Consider the following 19374-nt stretch of genomic DNA (forward strand, 5'->3'; position numbering starts at 1 on the left):
GTATAATAATCTCTAAACTTAGTGCACAGCAGTTTTGTCCAATCAACTCAATGCATTCAATCCATCTACCTCTCAAAGGCTTCAAGTGGAATAGAATCTACTTAACGTCTACAAAGACCAGAGTTGGTGAATTTCCCATAGACTTAAGTCATTAAATCTTAAATTATTCCCAAAGAAATTCCCATGATACACTGCGTTTGTCAAAATGACAAAATACTAACAGTAATAATAGTAATAAAGTTGGCGTTATTCTTTTCCCTCCTTAGCTTAGTTCAAGAGCCAGGTTGTTTTTTAGACCTTGCAAATGAGTCCTCAACTTGTTTCATTTTTAACTCATAGGCCTCCCACAAAGAAGTCTTTGTGTTGGCCACAAAATATACCTGATGTCATAAGATGATTTAGATTAGTTTCCAATATGGTAGTGGTTTCAAGGATTTCAAGGGGTTCCCTGGAGGTAACTCAGGAACCATCAAAAGAGATAAGAGGAGCACTGGGGTGGCTCAATCAGTTAAGTGTCCAACTCTTGATTTCAGCTTAGGTCATAGTCTCAGGGTCATGAGATCGAACCCCACATCCAGCTCCCTCCATGCTCAGCACAGAGTTTGCTTGTCCCTCTCCCTCTGCTCTTCCTGCACTTGCTTGCACGTGCACATGCTCTCATCTCTCTCAAATAAATAAAATCTTAAAGAAAAGAAAATTCAACTGGGGGCTTTTATGTTTCCCCCACTCTGTATTAAGCCAGAAGAGCATGGCTCTCGTTAGTTTTGCATATTGAGTTTTAGTTTAAGATTGCAGTTGAAGAAAGCACAACTGATGAAAACTTTGAAACATGGCTTTAGATAGATATCCTGGAATTAGGACGTATCAAGGGAGTATTTAAATTTGCTCTAAGTTGTAAAGTAAAGCTAGGCTTCAGGGGACAGGCAAATACTATGGATCATCTCTTCATAATATTTATATCTGAGACAGATATAAAACAGGTTTAATTTAAAACTAATGATACATCTACTATCTACTTGATTTTCTAAAATATACCTTAGGGGTAATAAAAACAAAACAGTAACAATTTTTTAAAGGAGAAACTATGTATGCAACTGGCCAATAGGACAGGTTATTAGACATTCTTTTTTCTTAATATAGTGTAACAATTAATGCCCTATTTAATTTCCTAGAATTTTATAGTGAGTATGGAATTCCTGAATTTCTGCTCAAAAAAACAAAATAAAAAAGAGCCATGAATGTTTCAATCTATCATGCTTTTTCTTCTAAGAAAGAATAAAATGGGTCATTTCCATGTTATTTGCTCTACCTGCAAGAAATCTCATCCAGTATCATGGAATAAAAATGTTCCTTTAAAAGAAAAAACAATGTAATTCAATTTTTAATGCTTTTGTCCTTGGAAATAACTGATACACAACAAAAATTACACTGAAGAGGAAATGGTCTTTAAGAAGCATACATTCTTTTATTTTTTTAAGATTTTATTTATTTATTCGACAGAGATAGAGACAGCCAGCGAGAGAGAGAACACAAGCAGAGGGAGTGGGAGAGGAAGAAGCAGGCTCATAGTGGAAGAGCCTGACGTGGGGCTCGATTCCACAACGCCGGGATCACGCCCTGAACCGAAGGCAGACACTTAACCACTGTGCCACCCAGGCGCCCCAAGAAGCATACATTCTAAACTGATCATATCACTATGATACCTGGTGACTACACTTATTTTCCAAGCCACATAATTTAAAAAGAGCAAAAGAGAAATTAAGATGAACACATTTCTAGATGAATCAAGCTTATGAATTTAGAACTAAAAGAAAGGGGAAAGGATTATCTCTTTTTCAAATATTCTACATTCAAGAGAATTTCTATTTTACATATTCTGCATTTTTCTATAACTTTTCATAATCCCCCCTATTAATTCAAGGACTCAGAATCCTAAATGATAAAATGTATTATTGTTTGGTTCCCCTCCTTATGTTTGAATTGACTTTAGTCATAAAGAACTGTGAGGAGGAAATGGTTTAAGTTACCAAAGGAGTAGGACAGGCTGTCCAACAGGATACAGGGACACTTAGAGTTATGAAGACATTATTTCAGCAATCTGAGTTTTCACTGAAAATTTCTAATTGTATGTTTTAATTTGAGATAATCCAGAAATTATAAGAGACATATTCTGAATCAATTAGATGACCTACAGGCTACTGAATACCATAATGCTTGGGTTTGTATTAGTTTTTATAATTGAGATAATCCAAGTAATACTTAATTTTCCCAGGCTGATGAGAAAAGAACAAAAGAGATTTAACACATAAAAGATGTATTTCCTCCCACATCCTAAATGAATGTTAATTGACCTTGACAGTAGTTTGAAAAAAAAGGAAATAATGGGAGAATTAAAATATTTGCTAGACACAAATTAGAATTGGCATGCTGAACTGAAGACATAATAGCAAGCAAAGATTTAATTTCAGCCAAGAATCATGCATCACATCAAATTTATATTATTGCCTTTGTTTTTATAGATTTTGTACTTAATTTCTAAATTTGTTTTGATCAAATCATTTTTGTTGGATTTATAGAGAATTTTAATTAGTTCTATATTTGCACATATTTTAAAATTTAAAATGAAAATAATTCCTCACTATGTCTCCAGTAGGCCTTAATATTTTTAAATAAGAGAATAAAGTTAGTTGTGAGGATTTTTGAACATTTTTTCTTGTTTTAGAGAGGTTTGTTCATTAGTCAAGCTTGAAAAACACCATCTTCTCATGCAGAACATAGTATTTTAATGTTTTTCTTATAGCCATGATTATAAGGTGAATTTTCTTCTCTAAACCCATGATGCATAAAAATTAAGTAACCCTCATCTCTGAGTTAATTTGTGGTACTTTGTGATGCATAGAAATGGTATGAGAAGCCTTGCCTTGATATTTTGAGATTCTATGCACTTCGGAAGAGCAGCATACTGTGTGAAATTTAATTTATTTTAAAAATATTTGTTGACTTCAGGTCTCACATTTAGATCTTTAATCCATTTTGAGTTTATTTTTGTGTATGGTGTAAGAAAATGGTCCAGAAAGTACCACATAGGGAATATAGTCAATACTGTAATAACATTGTATGGTGACAGGTAATCACACTTATGGTGGTGAACACTGCACAATATATAAGGTTATTGAATCACTATGTTGTGCACCTGAAACCAATAGAACATTGTATATATACTATACTTAATAAAAACTTTAAAATGTTTATTGAATGCTTACTATGTGCTAGTCAGGGGAAATTCAACAGTAAAAAGATGTAATTGCTCTATTGTCAACAGGACACACATGTAAGATGAAAATGTATGAGAATCTGTTGAGGAATGCTATGATGAGAGTAACTAGAAGTCCTACACTCAAGGTATCTAAGATCAGGATAATAACTGGAAGCTCAGGTATAAGTGGTCCTACCCAAATATGATGGATCACCAAGACTTCCTATAAAGGGTGACATCTAAATTGATTTCTTAAGCATATATTTTTCTTAAGCATATATATTTATTAAGTCAGACAAAGGAAATTTAAATTGAATGCATGCATTTAAAAGGACCCCTAAGAGAGGAAGTAGTCATCACAGAGGTTTGATATGAAACTATTATATACTTTCTAAATATAAATAAGTAATTTTCTTGTATTCTGAAATACTTTCGACCATTATCACTTCAAATACTGCATCTTAAACTATTTACTCCATCTATAGTTTCTACTTGATATTTATTGATTTTTCTCATTCTATCCTATATATATCATAACTTCTCTTTCATATTTCCTTTTTTGAGAAAGAGAGAGAGAAAGCACAAGAGTGTGGGGGGTAGGGGAAGAGGGAGAAGGAGAGTGAGAATCTCAAGCAGACTCCCCACTGAGCTCAGAGCCCATGGAGCTGATCTTAAAATGCTGAGATCATGACCTAAGCAGAAATCAAGAGTCAGACACTTAACTCACTGAGTCACCAGGAGCCCCCTCTTTCATATTTTCCATCATTCTATAGATTTATGTGACATATGTAATTGGCTTAGATTTACACTCCAATATATGAGTTTTCTCTTTGGTTGTATCTAATTTGTTATTCAACCTGCCCGCTATAAGTGGATATTTTTTTCAATACAATTTTTTAGTCCTGAGAGTAGATTTGGCTCTTTATCGAATAAACTCTACTTTCAAAACATATTATTTATGGTTTTCATATGTAGTTATTTTAATAACTTTAAATATAATTATCACCTCTGCCAGACTGATGAATTACCTTCAAATCTTGTGGTAGGGGGAAATTATTTTATCTGTTTTATATGCTCTAATGTTATTTTTCCATATTTGTTTTGTAATTTTTTATTTTAAAATTATTTCAGTGTAAATGGTCTATTTTTGTGAGTCCTATTATCTTGAGTTGTGACAAATATTCCTACAGGGCAATTTTGTGTTTGCTTTTATTCATATCCCTGTGAAAGTCCATAATGGCAATTATATTGAGATCTTATAGCTTCGTTGGAGGTAGGAAAAAATATGAAAGGTTGCCTACAAAAAAATGAGACACATGCAGGGATATCACATTCTTCTCACATCAGCACTTTAAGTTGGAATACAAGGGAGCAATGTCTGTAAAATTCTGAGGGGAAACTATTAACTTAAAATTCTATTCATTAAAGCAAAATAAAAATACACAAAGACTCAGAGTTTACTACCAGTGTCACCCCTCTGAACAAAGTCCTTGAAAGGAGAATCCCATAAAAACACATACAGAAAAAAAATGTGTAGGTTAAAAAAAAAAGACGTGAAACCAGGAATTCTCATTAAAAAAAAATTACAAGACTAAGAATTTTGCAGTCCTAGAAAGCTATTCCTAAATTAGAACTGAAATCTATGGGCTCCAAAAAAGTCTTCAAACAAAAGGATGAGACATAGTTGAAATAATAGTTATTATTGGCAAAGTGGGGGATGGTATTACTGATATGGAAAAGAAGTATATGTTTCCTGTCAACAAGAGAAAGAGCCATTAAGAAATGCCAAGGAAGAGAACTGAAGGGAGTAAGGCCAAGCTAAAGAGAAGGAAAGCGTTTACAAATTACTAGAGGGACCTAAGCAAGAGAAGATGATGGCCTGAACTAAGAAAGTAGCATATATACCATAGGTATGCAGAGAAAATTTGAGAGATATTTGGGGAACAATATCAACAAATCCAACTGACTGACTGAACTCAGGGGAGATGAAGGAGTGACAGAGAAGGAGTTAAGGATGGTCCAGACTTCCACTTTAAACAACTAGAGATGAGGGCTGCTGGGTGGCTCAGTCCGTTAAGCACATGCCTTCCCTTCAGGTCATTATCCCGGGGATCCTGGTATGGAGCCCCACACTGGGCTCTCTGCTCCTGGGGAGCCTGCTTCTCTCTCTCCCTCTGCTTCACCCTGCCTTGCTCATATGCTCTCTCAAATAAATCTTTTAAAAAATTAAAAAATAACTAGAGATGAAAATTTCATTTGTTGAAATCAAAAATATAAAAAGAGGAACACATTTGAAGGAGAAAATATAAACCTGGGATTGGTTGGCATTCTAGAGATCATTGAAGCCGCTTGGCAGCTGCGGTAAGCATCTTTCATTGTCCCTATCATGGATTGCTTAAATCAAAAATAACACTCCACAAACTAAACCTGGGGAGTGGGGAGTAGAAAAGTCATACGCATCTGAGATTTTACAATGAGTGACCAATGCTCTGTATTTTAGTCCAAAGAGAAGAATAGGTTGGTGTATGTGTTAGTATTTCTTCTCAATGATAAGAATTTTTAAATTATACTCTTTTGTCATGGCTAATGGAAGAGCTACATTTAATGTTCACATATAACATTTCTGTTACCATTTTAATCCTGCTTCTATAGGCGAGCCTGTTTTTATACATAAATTTCAAAAACCCAATGGCACTTTTTATAAGAAATTGGGTATATGTAAAAAGCTTAAACTGTGGGTAGAAAAGGAGAACAGCATAAAAGAATCAGTTGCTCCAATATGCAAACACTTATTCATCCAGAAAGATGAACTGTTGCTCTAACACAACAATTCATATTTTGACGAGGAAAGCATCTCTTCCTTCATGTTCTTAGTCTATCGTTATGAAAGTGCCACTCAGAGATGCAAATGGTCATAAAGAGCTAGGGGCAACACAGAAAATGAAGATCTTTCTTAAGCTTAGTAAGAAATTCCCTCATGGGCTCCTCATTTGCTCATATGATCCTGAAAGGAGTTTTGGGTGACTGTCAATGCTATATATATAAATATAGTTTTGGAAACTGTATGTGGTACACCCTGACCACATTGGCTCTTTCTCTTGCTTTGTCCAGATAGAATGCTAGACATGCCTGAAAACTGTCCTGTAAATGGGAGGTTTATTTCTTTCATATCTGAGGACTTTGCTGGATACCTTTCCAAACTGGTAGAGGAAAGATCAATTCTGGAATATCTTCTATTTATAGGCCACTTTCCTTTTATACTGATCCATTCAATGTATCTACTCAAACGGTAGGGCCTGTGTGTCTACAGCAAGGAACTTGAGGTCAGAAGCACTGATTTGAATCCTGGGTTGGCCACTTGCTGGCTATGAAATTTAAAGAAATTAAGTTGAGCTCTCTGAAGTATCCTAATCCATACAATATAAGGCAGCAATCACAGCATTTCTGGCCTAACTTGAATTAACTCTGAAACACAACTTTCGTTCTAAAATCAGTACCAGTGAGGCTAGGGACTACAATTCTAGTAATTGATCTTTTGTCTTTACCTAGGTAGGGTCTGATATCTTTATTTATTCATTTGTAAATCACTATACACTGCGCTCCTTTACCTCCCTGTCTGTATCATAAGTGTATTTTTATTAAAATTAAATTTGCTCTTTAATGAACTTCAGCTTTGGGAATAAATGATTCTAAATGAACCACCCCAATCATGCATAATCATGTTCTTACAGCTTCACTTCCAGAATGAGCTTTGGAAAGCTTTATGTGAGAGCAATCTAATATTTTGGATTTCGCTTATCAATGTTTAATGTCCATGTTATACAGTGTAACATAATATGGTAGTAAGATTAGTTTCTTGTTTGGCTTGCATAGTGACTCTAAATTTAATTCAAAAAAGAACACTGAGAGCATTTCGAGCAATTGAATAAGTGCTAAAAAGTATGTAAGAGTTCATGGTGAATATACTGTACAACATTTATGAGATTTGTGTATGTGTGTGCATGTAGTGTTTACAAAGCCCCAGTACTTAATAGAAGTTGATATTTGCATGATTTAAGAGCATAAACACACACACACACTCACAGCAATCCTGTTCAGTTTATCATAAGTAAAATTAGGAAATAGAAGTTCCAAGAGTCTGGCTTTGTAACAAATACGTGGAGAAGCCAGGATCTAACCCCAGGCATTGTATTTTCAATTCTCATGCTATTTCTAATATAATCTATAAACTGCTTTTAACTCATGTTATTGTTAACTATAAATTTTGTATTATTATTTTAAGACTAAGAGATTATGATTCGAATAAGCTAAACTACCAGCAAAGGTCACACATTTACTTCACAAGTAGTAGAAGCCAGATGGAAGCTTAGACTTTCCAAATTTAGTTAAGAGCTTACTTTCCCTGAGAAAAAGACAAAAGGTATTTTTTTGCAATTGTTCTGAAACAAGGATATCTTCTTTATAGGGCTATCCTCAAGTAAATTAGGAGATTGAATAAATCAGTTGGCATTCACATTCAATAATGCCCCAGGATAGTTAGGTCTTTCAATTCTACCTTGCCAACAAATTGGTCATTTTTACTCTGGCTTCACTTTAGTTTTATGAGCTGAATAAAGATGGTCAGAAATCTTACAAAATATGCTGGGAATAGAAATCTCTGAACACAAACAAAAATCAAAACAAAAAAAAAACAAAAAAAATCACAACACAAAAAAGAAATTAGCACAAGCACTAAACAAAAAGAGATCTCTGTTTTTCTTATTTTCTTATCTCTGTACCTTATTGTGGATTTACTGTCACAGTATAGACTTTTAAAAGTCAGCAAGACATAATTTACTGCTTAGGTTGCTGGTTATATGCAAATTCAAATCCAGACACTTAACACATAAATTTTTTCTTGAAGTTTGCCTGATGCTTTTTTACAGAAGCAACAAACAACCCAAGAAAGCTGTTCCTGACTCTTCAGGTCTGTTTTTAATCACCTATATTTTTAAGTACTGAAATGCTTTTTCCCAAAGCATTTTAGCTACCTACTAAACATGATCATCTTTAAGACAGGATAAACACCCTCTATTCCTCTCATTTTCAGGAACTAAATTTTACTGTCTCAGGAGGTCTTATGCCCTTGTGTATAATATGGGAAATTTTATTCTAAAATTCAGTAGTAAAAGAAACAGAACAAATCTCCTATTTCCCTCTCCCTCTTCCCAATCTTCTTTTCACAATGAATTACTTTCTTAGCCATGCAAACCAAAATAGACTTATAGGCCATGTGTTTGCAAAGATTAGGATATCCATATACACTTCCAACATCCAGTCACCCAGTGGAACAACTATTAAGCTGGATAAAATTAAAATTCACTTTAGCAATTGATATGTGGTATGAAAGGGCAACCTTTTCAGAGCCAGAAAACTAGAATTCTAGCTCTGGCTTTGTATCTCCATTCCTATGTTCTAAGCCCACTACCCCTTCTCTTGTCTATTAACAGACTAAGAGGTCCATTATTTTTAGTTGAAGACTTATCTTTTTTCATTGTGCTGGTTGTTGAAACATGTTATTTCTTCTGGCTAATCCTGCTCACTGCTAAATTAGGTGTAAAATAAAGTGGGTTTACAAGCACAATACCTGATTATAGTTATGTTTTATTTGGCTTCTTTTATAAAGCAATTATTTTTCTTTTAACTTCTTTAGGATTTTTGTCATTTGAAAAGCTGCTAAACTTGGAGTTTTTTGGCATATTCTATTACAGCGTATTATATGACATTACATCTTAAGAAACATGGTTACAAGTTGGAAGGTACCCTTTAAAAACTACATAGGATGTAATTGGATGTTTTTACCTATAGACCAGAGTGAAATTGAGAAGGGTAAAAAAGTGGAATCAGGAATTTATGTTACAATGCATAGAAAAAACATCTCAACACATCCTTAACAAGACATCCTCACAAATACAGGAGTCTATAAATCCATTCTCTTTTTTAAGGCAAAGGTAAATGTAAGAAGAGATAAAGAAGAATTGAAATGTGGGCGGAAATTAAGAAAACCTTGACCGGACTCTATTGGACAAATATACTTAGTTGATTGAAAACATAGGGTGATTTTGTCACAGATCCCTGCAATAAACCAATTTCTCTTCTTGTCACTAAAAGACCTTCCTATTTCTTGAAGGTAGCACTTTCTTTTCCATTGAGGATACTGAAGGGTCTTATAGAAACCATCAATATAGGGGCTCCTGGGTGGCTCAGTCTGTTAAGCGTCTGCCTTGGTCTCAAGTCAGGATCTCAGGGTCCTGGGATGGACTCTCATGCCTGGCTCTTTGCTCAGCGGGGAGCCTTCTTCTCCCTCTCCCTCACACCCAAATGCTTGTGTTCTCTTTCTTTCTGTCAAATAACTAAAATCTTAAAAAAAAAGAGAGAGAGAGAGAAGATAGCTTTGAGGAGAACTACACAACCACCTGCCAGCTAATCTTCATGGACAAAGAATCCTATTCTGTTAAGTAGAGGGATAATGGGTGATAATCAAGGCAGATTAGGTACAGAGATAACAATACAGTACCTTGAAGAGTCATCTGGGCCTTTGCCAAGTCTAGGGGAACAAGTCACTGATTCCAATGTTTGGCCTATAATTATGGGCTGTTTTTGCTTCAGAGATTGCATTTTACCTAGACAAGTCAAGGATAAAAAGAACAATTAATAAGTGAATCATATTGTAAGTAATCCAGGCAGGAGAAACGAGCAAGACAAATCTGTTTTTAATTTAGGCCCATAGCCAAAATTCTAAGAGAGGCGAGTTCACAAATGTGATTCAAAGACATTAGCAATCGGTTATGATGTTGATAGTTCCACAGGCAAAGAACTCATATGTTCAGAGTGCCTTTCATAGTAACTGACCTTTTTGCAGATTGCCAGAAAAATTTCACACACTGACTTGAAGGAATTGAATGCTTTCAAATAGGGATCAAAACTAAACTGAAACATGAACAAAATTCAACCAACACATTTGTGGGTGAAAACTTTTGTTAGCCAAGTAATCATGTAGAAAATTCATAGTAAAATTTAGGGAGATCTTTTTCTTAAAGCTTATAAAATAGATTCTTCCCCTCATTTCCTGTTAATATGAAATTTTATGATAATGGCAATAGAATCCAAAAGACTCCTTCTGTGGAAAGAGAAGTACAATACTTAAGAATATGCCAAACCTCTTGCTATAATCAAAACAAAATGGTTATTTGTATAGAATATTCTCCAATCTGGGGTGCCTAGGTGGCTCAGTCATTAAGTGTCTGCCTTCGGCTCAGGCAATGATCCCGGAGTCTTGGGATCGAGCCCCACATCTGGCTCCTCCACTGGGAGCCTGCTTCTTCCTCTCCCACTCCCCCTGCTTGTGTTCCCTCTCTCGCTGGCTGTTTCTCTCTCTGTCAAATAAATAAATAAAATCTTAAAAAAAAAAAGAATATTCTCCAATTTAAGAGCAGACACAGATAAATCACATAACCTAACAGGTACTTGAGAGGAAATTTGCCAAAAAATTTTAAAAAAATACTAGAGAAATGAGCATAAGTGATTTATCCTGATTATATGGGGCCAGAAATTTTTTTAAAAAATACAGTAATGGTCCAGTCACTGTGACAATTATGACTTGTCCCTGTGACACATAGGCTCCATACCCTGCAGTTACTCTGAAGATGACATCAAAGGAAGGTACTGTACAATCTCAAAAAGAATTTGCATTACTTTTATTAAAGCTAAAATAGTCCAGTCAAATTTACCAAACAATAATTTTAAAAATAGTTATCTCTTTGAACAAATGATGCTGGAACAACTGAATATCCATAGGCCAAAAAAACAAACAAAAATAAATAAAATAAACAAAACAAAACACACACACGCACAAAACCAAAACAGAACAAAAACACCTTGGTATAAGTGGCACAACTTATACAATAATTAACTCAAAATGAATACGGACTTAAATGTAAATTATAAAGAATAAATGTCTTAGGAAAAAAAACATAGGAGAAAATCTTCAGGATTTAGTGTTAAGCAAAGAGTTCTTAGTTTTGATACCAAAAGCACAATCCATAAAGAGAAAAACTGACAAGCTGAACCTAATCAAAATTTAAACTTTTGCTCTGTGAAAGCACACACAAAGATGAAAAAACAAGCTACAGACTGGAGTATATTTATAAACCACATATCTGACAAAAAGACTAGTATCTAAAGTATATATGAAAATCTCTCAAAACATTTTTAAAAAACCAATTTTATTAAGAAATTGGAAAAAGATTTGAACAGACATTTCACTACAAAGGATACACAGAAGGCAAATAAGCTCATTAAAAGATGTTGCATATCACTAACCAATAGGAAAATGCAAATTAAAACCACAGTGAAATATCCCTGTATGCTTATCAGAATAACTAAAACTAAAAATGGTTATAACACCAAATGCTGTCAAAGTTTCAAAGAAACTCACACATTGCTGGTTGAAATGTGAATCATACAGCCACTCCGGAAAACAGTTTGCCGTTTCTCATATAATTAAATGTTCCATCACCGTATAACCCAGGTATGTGAAAACTTATGTTCACATAAAAACCTATACACCCATGTGCATGGCAGCTTTATATTTAATAGCCAAAAACTAAACAACTCAAATTCCTTCAACAGATGAATGGTTAAACAAACTGTGGTACATCCATACCATGGAACACCACTCAGCTATTACTGATATACTCAACAACGTAAATAAATATCTAGGAATTTTGCTGAGTGAAGAAGGCCAATCATAAAAGATTATATACTGTGTGATTACATTTATATAATATTTTTGACATAATTTTAGAAATAGAAGAGAGAATAGTGATTGCCAGGGCTTAGGGATGGAGGAGGTAAGGAGAGTGATGGGCGTGCTTACTAAGGGGCAATATGCAAGATCGTTGTTGCTATGAACTGAATGTTGATGTTTCTCCCTCAAACTCACATGTTAAAGCCCAGTCCCAATATAATAGTATTTGGAGATGAGGCCTTCGGGAGGTAATTAGGTTTGGTAAGATCATAGTGGTAGAGCCCCTGATGGGATTGGTGCCCTTAGAAGGGGATGAAAAGCCCACAGCTCACACTTTCTCTGCTATGTGAAACAAAGCAGAAGACAGCCATCTATGAAACAGGCAGCAGGCCCTTACCAGACACAATCTGCAGGCACCTTAATCTTGGACTTTCCTGCCTCCAGAATTGTGAGAAATAAATGTATTTAAGTCAGCCGGTCTCTACTATTTGTTATAGCAGCCTCAACTGACCAAAACACTTATGGTATCGAAATTGTTCAGTTCTTGGCTGTGAACCTACCTAGGTGATAAAGTTGTACAGAATTTAATATGCGCGCGCGCACACACACACACACACACCGAATATAGTAAAATTGGATAAATCTGAAAAAACTCAGTGGATTGTATGAATACCAATATCCTGGTGATGTTTTACTATAATTTTCTAAAATGTTATCATTGGAGAAATTGGGCTAAGTGTACAAGGGATCTCTCTGTATTTTCTTAAAACTGCATGTGAGTCTACAATTTTTCCAATAAAAAGTTTAATTATAAAAATTTAGTAACGTTTAAGAATATATACACTGGAGTCAAATTACTGGAGACAATTCCTGGTTCTAATTTTTACTGTTACCTTGACCTTCAATATCTTTTTTGGTAAAACGGTTGATAACATTACCAACGTCATTAGGCTGTTAGAATTAAATGAGAGGATTCAGACAAAGAACCTAGCATATCAGATGGTGCACTAAATATGTTCTATGCTTACTATAATTATTGTCTCATTATTATTTAAAGTATTCTTTGAGGTGGAAAGATAGAGTCTAATCCTGCAATCAAATTTTAAGCCATGTCTATTGGCCAACTGATTGCAGAAGATCTCTTTCAGAGTGCAACTTTACTGAATATTAAGAGTCTTATTGGATAGAATTCATGCCTGCTGGTTTACATTTTTTTTCCCTCTGCTTCAAAAATCAGCCTCTATGGAGGTGTTTTGAGAAACTTCATAGAAAACAATGTAGAGGGGCGCCTGGGTGGCACAGCGGTTAAGCGTCTGCCTTCAGCTCAGGGCGTGATCCCGGCGTTATGGGATCGAGCCCCACATCAGGCTCCTCCGCTATGAGCCTGCTTCTTCCTCTCCCACTCCCCCTGCTTGCGTTCCCTCTCTCGCTGGCTGTCTCTATCTCTGTCGAATAAATAAATAAAATCTTTAAAAAGATAAAAGAAAACAATGTAGAAAATCAACATCTCTCTAACCCCCACAATACTTTAAAGCCACTAATTATCCTTTCACTTTAAATAATCGAACTGTCAGCACTACTGTTTTCCACAACTACAGAATTTAATAACAAACATAAGGAATAAAACATGTTATGTGTTATATACACTTCTGACCTAGATTCACAACAACTATTATTTATAATTTATCTTCAAAGAACATTTTCCTATCAGTATGTACTTCTATAAGACTAAGTCATTTTTCATCAAGTTGATTTCCTAGGAAGTGTCATTTTAAGGTTTCTCAATGAATTATGAAAAATAACATTTCTCCTTCATGATTTCATTTCTATGCTATAAATATTTCTGTGAAAATCCTATTTTACAGCCATGGAAAATAATCAAATTTACATATATGGTATTTGGTATTTAGTGAGAGAACACTTTTTTATTGAAGAAAAAAAGAAGATGACAGTGTTGCTATTCAACAAATTTTAAAACTGAAAATGTAAGTGGAAAGTGATAACCACTGTTATGGGGACATCAAACACCAGGTCAGTACAGCAACATACCAGCCTCTCTAGAGTATAAGCTATGGAAGTCTCAGTCTTAAATCTAAGAAACCTTTGTCATTGCCATGATATCATATAAAGGTATTGACATCTTGTGGAAAGAAGTAGGAAAATCTGAAAGATTCAGAATTTCCTCAAAAAAGACAGAATTACCAAAAAGACAACTGTTTCAAAATGAATTTTAAAATCAGAGCTAAAAAGCATCCAAATTTGCAAGGAAGAAGTCAAAATTTCACCATTTGCAAATAATTTGATACTCTATGTAGAAAACCCAAAAGACTCCACCCAAAAACTGCTAGAACAGATACATGACTTCAGCAAAGTCACAGGATATAAAATCAATGCACAGAAATCTGTTGCATTTCTATACACCAATAATGAAGAAGAAAGAAAAGTCAAGGAATCGATCCCATTTACAATTGCACAAAAACCCATAAGATATCTAGAAATAAACCTAACCAAACAGGTAAAAGATCTGTATGCTGAATACTATAGAACACTTATGAAAGAAACTGAAGAAGACACAAAGAAATAGAAAAACACCCATGCTCACAAACTGGAAGAACGAATATTGTTAAAATGACTATATTACCCAAAGCAATCTACACATTCAATGCAATCCCAATCACAATAACACCAGCATTTTTCACAGAACCAGAACAAACAATCCTAAAGTTTGTATAGAACCAGAAAAGACCCTGAACACCCTAAGTAATGTTGAAAAAGAAAAGCAAAAGCAGGAGGCATCGCCATGCCAGACTTCAAGCTGTATTACAGAGCTGTAATCATCAAGACAGTGTGGTACTAGCACAAACACAGACACACAGATCAATGGAACAGAATAGAGAACCCATAAATGGACCCACAAATCTATGGCCAACTAATCTTTGACAAAGCAGGAAAGAATATCCAATGGAAAAGACAGTCTCTTCAACAAATGGTATTGGGAAAGTTGGATGGTGGCATGCAGAAGAATGAAACTGGACCACTTTCTTATACCACACACAAAAATAAATTCAAAATGGGTGAAAGACCTAAATATGAGACAGAAGAAGACAGGAAGCAACTTCTTTGACATGGATGTAGCAATTTCGTAGTAGGTATGTCTCCAGAAGCAAGGGAAACGAAAGCTAAAAATGAGCTATTGAGATTTCATCAAAATAAAAAGATTCTGCACAACAAAGGGAACTATCAACAAAACTTAAAGGCAAACTACAGGATGGGAAAAGATATTTGCAAATGACATATTAGATAAAGGGTTAGTATCCCAAATCTATAAAGAACCTATCAAACTCAGCACCCGAAGAGCAAATAATCCCGTCAAGAAATCAAAACTACAATGAGATATCACCTCATATCTGTCAAAAATGGCTAAAATTAATAACACAGAAAACAAAAGATGTTAGCAAGTATGTGGGAAAAATGGGAGCCCTCTTACACTGTTGGTGGGAATGCAAACTGGTGCAGCCACTCAGGAAAACAGTATGAAGATTCCTCAAAAAGTTAAAAATAGAACTGCCCTATGACCCAGCAATTACACTACTAGGTATTTACCCAAAGGATACAAACATAGTGATTGAAGGGGCACCTGCACCCTGATGGTTATAGCAGCATTATCGATAGCCAAATTATGGAAAGAGCCCATCAACTGATGCTATTTGTCATAGCAGTTTAAAGTTCAAATGGACTAGTTGCCTCATGAAAGACTGAAAAACTTGTGGAAGAATTCAGATTGAGTATAATTGTTGGCATTTTTCTGAATTGCCACCTGTTTACTTTTTTCATTTTTCTTTTTCCTTTTTTTGGGGGGGAAGGGGACAGTCAAAAGAGGCTCTAATTCATTCTTAAAATTTAGATAATCTGGGATCATTTCCCCCTTTTCTGAAGTACATCTTTTAAATTTTGTTTAGTGAAATATTGTTAATAAATAATCTCAGTTTGAGGGGCTGACACTCTTGAAACAAGCAAGTATCTACTTTCTATTCATCTTTCACCTAATAGTTTCAGCATCCACTGGTGATCAATCCATGTCTGAATCGCGTTTCATGAAAATCTGCTGAACAGTAATTTTCTAATTATCTCTTCTGCATTTATTAGCAGGAATTCTTCTTTCAAAAAAAAAAGAGCAGTTTTTCTTCATCCATTCAGGCTGTTTCCTTGAAATGCCAATTTTCAGAGTAAAGAGTTGATCAAAAATAAAATTAAAGAAAAAAGAGATAGTACCTTAATGGGAGACAAAGCTTTTTTTTTCTGAAGTATCATTAATGGACTTAATTTTCATGTATCAAATTAGGATTTCATTTTTCATTAATTCAAAGTTCGTAATGAGACCAGAATTTACATTCCTTTGTCTATCAACAAGAAAAAAATGCTTTCAAAAGACAACTTATGGTAAATCTATCTTGTTGAAGAAATCCTAGAGTTTGTGAATAAAACAACCTTCCTCGGGTGTATGAACAAAAAAGGAATTTAATGTTCTGTGCTATAGACTTTTAGGGAAAACTATTCTTCCTTATTCTTTCATTACATTTCCAAAAGCCTCTATACTACTAAATTGAATTCTGTATAGTACTTTATAGGCAGATTTAGTTATTCTTCTAGGACTAAGCAATATACAGAGTGACATAAAAGCATAACACTCATAAATCATTTACACACATTAACAATGATGTTAGAGGAATGATTTATAATAACCTATAAATATATTTAGAATGATCAACAGGAATTTTCCATAATTCCTAGCCAATATTATACTCAGCCAGTCTCACACTGTTACTTCTAGAAGAGTCTCAAAGAAAACAGCTATATTCTGAAGGCTACAGGGTTATATAACTATCCAGATTATTTCAGGTCACACACATATGACCTGTTCTTCAGAGATCAGAACTGGGAATTATCCAGCTGAGACTGATTCCAAGTGAGGAATACAGTTGGTTATTAGAGGAAAATTTATTACCTTTTCCAATCACACTGAGGAGAGAAACTCGCCAACCACAGTAAGTAAACATTATTTAACCAGCTCTGAAATATCACCAATTCACCAGAGAATGTGCTAGCATTTCTTTCCCTAAGTAATAAATATGAAATCTTCCTAAGAAAACTTCCTGGGTGGGTGTCAGCTTAGAGAGAAGTTGGCACACACATAAAAACAACATTCCACTGCATATTCATTAAATAGTTATAATTTTGTTTCTTCAAGAGACTTTTATTAATCCTATGCAAACTGATTTCATAAAATAGCTTCTCTCCTCAAAGATTCTCCTCATTCCTTTTTAACTGTAGAGCATTCCGTATTATTGGATTTATCTTTTTATTCTCTTGTAGTTATATTTAATATATTATAGATTTGCCTGACATGCTAATGAAGCCCAAGGTTTCTTTTTTCTATTTATAGGGTTTTAAATGTTTAATACGTTGCAAACAGTCATGTTTTCGTTAAGTTTATAGATTTGATGTCCAATAAAGAAAATCCTTCTCTGTCTCGAGTTTATGAAAATATACACTGGTGTTTTCTTCTAGTAAATCTGTATCTCCAATTTTGACTTTATCCTTTTTCTTTTCCCATCTGAAAATTCTTTTGGTATAAGGAGAAACCAAGATTTACTGGTTTTCTTTTGTAGGCTACTTGTGAATAACATTTCCTGAAAGGTTCACAACAATTTCCTGAAAATAAGTGGAAAATGGCCAAATATGCTAGACTCAGAACTACTGACAAAGCCAACATTATTTGCTGCATTAGGTAAACCAAGTTAACCAACTTTTTCAAATTTAAATTCAATTAGCCAAGGTATAGAATATCACCAGCTTTTGATAGTGTTCAATGATTCATTAGTTGAGTATAATACCCAGTGCTCATCATATCATGTGCCCTCTTTAATACCCATCACCCAATTATCCCATCCCCCCCACCCACCTCACTTTCTGCAACCCTCAATTTGTTTCCTGAAGTCAAAAGTCTCATATGGTTTGTCTCGTTCTCTGATTTCTTCCCATTCCATTTTCCCTCCCTTCCCCTATTGTCCTCTGCACTATTCCTATGTTCCACATTTAAGTGAAACCATATGATAATTGTGTTTCTCTGATTTAATTCACTTAGCATAATACCATTTCTAGACTTCCAAGTTATATTATAAAGCTATAGTGATCAAAACAGTATGGTACTGGCATAAAAATAGATACATAGATCAATGAAGCAGAATAGAAAACCCAGAAATGAACTCACAGATATATGGTCAATTAATCTTCACCCAATGGGAAAAAGTCCCTTCAACAAATGGTGTTGAGAAAACTGGACAGTAACCTTCAAAAGAATGAAACTGGGCCACTATCTTACACCACACACAAAAATAAATTCCAAAATGTATTAAAGATGCAAAACCATAAAAGAAAACACAGGCAGGAACTTCTTTCACATTGGCTATAGCAACTTCTTTCTAAATAGGCCCCCTGAAGCAACAGAAACAAAAGCCAAAATAAAATATTGGGAATTCATCAAAATAAAAAGCTTCTAAACACAGAGGAAACAATCAACAAAATTAGAAGACAAACTACAGAATGGGAGAAGATATTGACAAAGTGTTAGTATCAAAAATATATATAGGACTTATCCTCAACACCCCAAAAATAATCCAATTTAAAAATTGACAGAAGACATGAATAGACATTTCTCCAAAGAGGACATACAGATGGCCAACAGACACATGAAAGAAGCTTGACATCAATCATCATCAGGGAAATACAAATCAAAACTACCATGAGATGTCACCTCACGCATGTCAGAATGGCTAAAATCAACAACACAAGAAACAACGGGTGTTGGCAAGGATGTGGAGAAAAGGGGAACTGGTTCTCTTGCGCAGTTGATGGAAATGCAAACTGGTGGAGACACTATAGAAAAAAGTATGGAAGTTCCTCAAAAAGTTAAAAATAGAACTATCCTATGATCCAGCAATCGCATTACTAGGTATTTTTTTAATATAAAGGCATTTGTTTTTAAATTTTTCTTAGTTTTTTAATTAAAATTCAGTTAATTAACATATAATGTTTTATTAGTTTCAGAGGTAGAGTTCAGTGATTCATCAGTTTTATATAATACCCAGTGCTCATTACATCATGTGTCCTCCCTAATGCCCATCACACAGTTACCCCAACCCCCTATGCCCCTCCCCTACAGCAACACTCAGTTTGTCTCTTATCTTTTATGATTTGTCTCCCTTTCTGATTTTGTCTTATTTTCCCCACCCTTCCCTTAGGATCCTCTGTTTTGTTTCTGAAATTCCAC

The 19374-nt window shown here is 34.6% G+C and overlaps 1 long non-coding RNA gene across 1 annotated transcript in view; it reads right to left on the minus strand.

Moving 5' to 3' along the window:
* LOC117804428 overlaps positions 1–19374 on the minus strand; it is a 110368-nt gene that overhangs the window by 83670 nt on the left and 7324 nt on the right. Inside the window, exon 2 of the long non-coding RNA XR_004628849.1 lies at positions 9813–9918. This is a non-coding gene — a long non-coding RNA (uncharacterized LOC117804428). The remainder of the gene's footprint in view (positions 1–9812; positions 9919–19374) is intronic.

Source organism: Ailuropoda melanoleuca, chromosome 11 (assembly GCF_002007445.2).
Source record: "Ailuropoda melanoleuca isolate Jingjing chromosome 11, ASM200744v2, whole genome shotgun sequence".
In the NCBI taxonomy this organism is placed as follows: domain Eukaryota; kingdom Metazoa; phylum Chordata; class Mammalia; order Carnivora; family Ursidae; genus Ailuropoda; species Ailuropoda melanoleuca.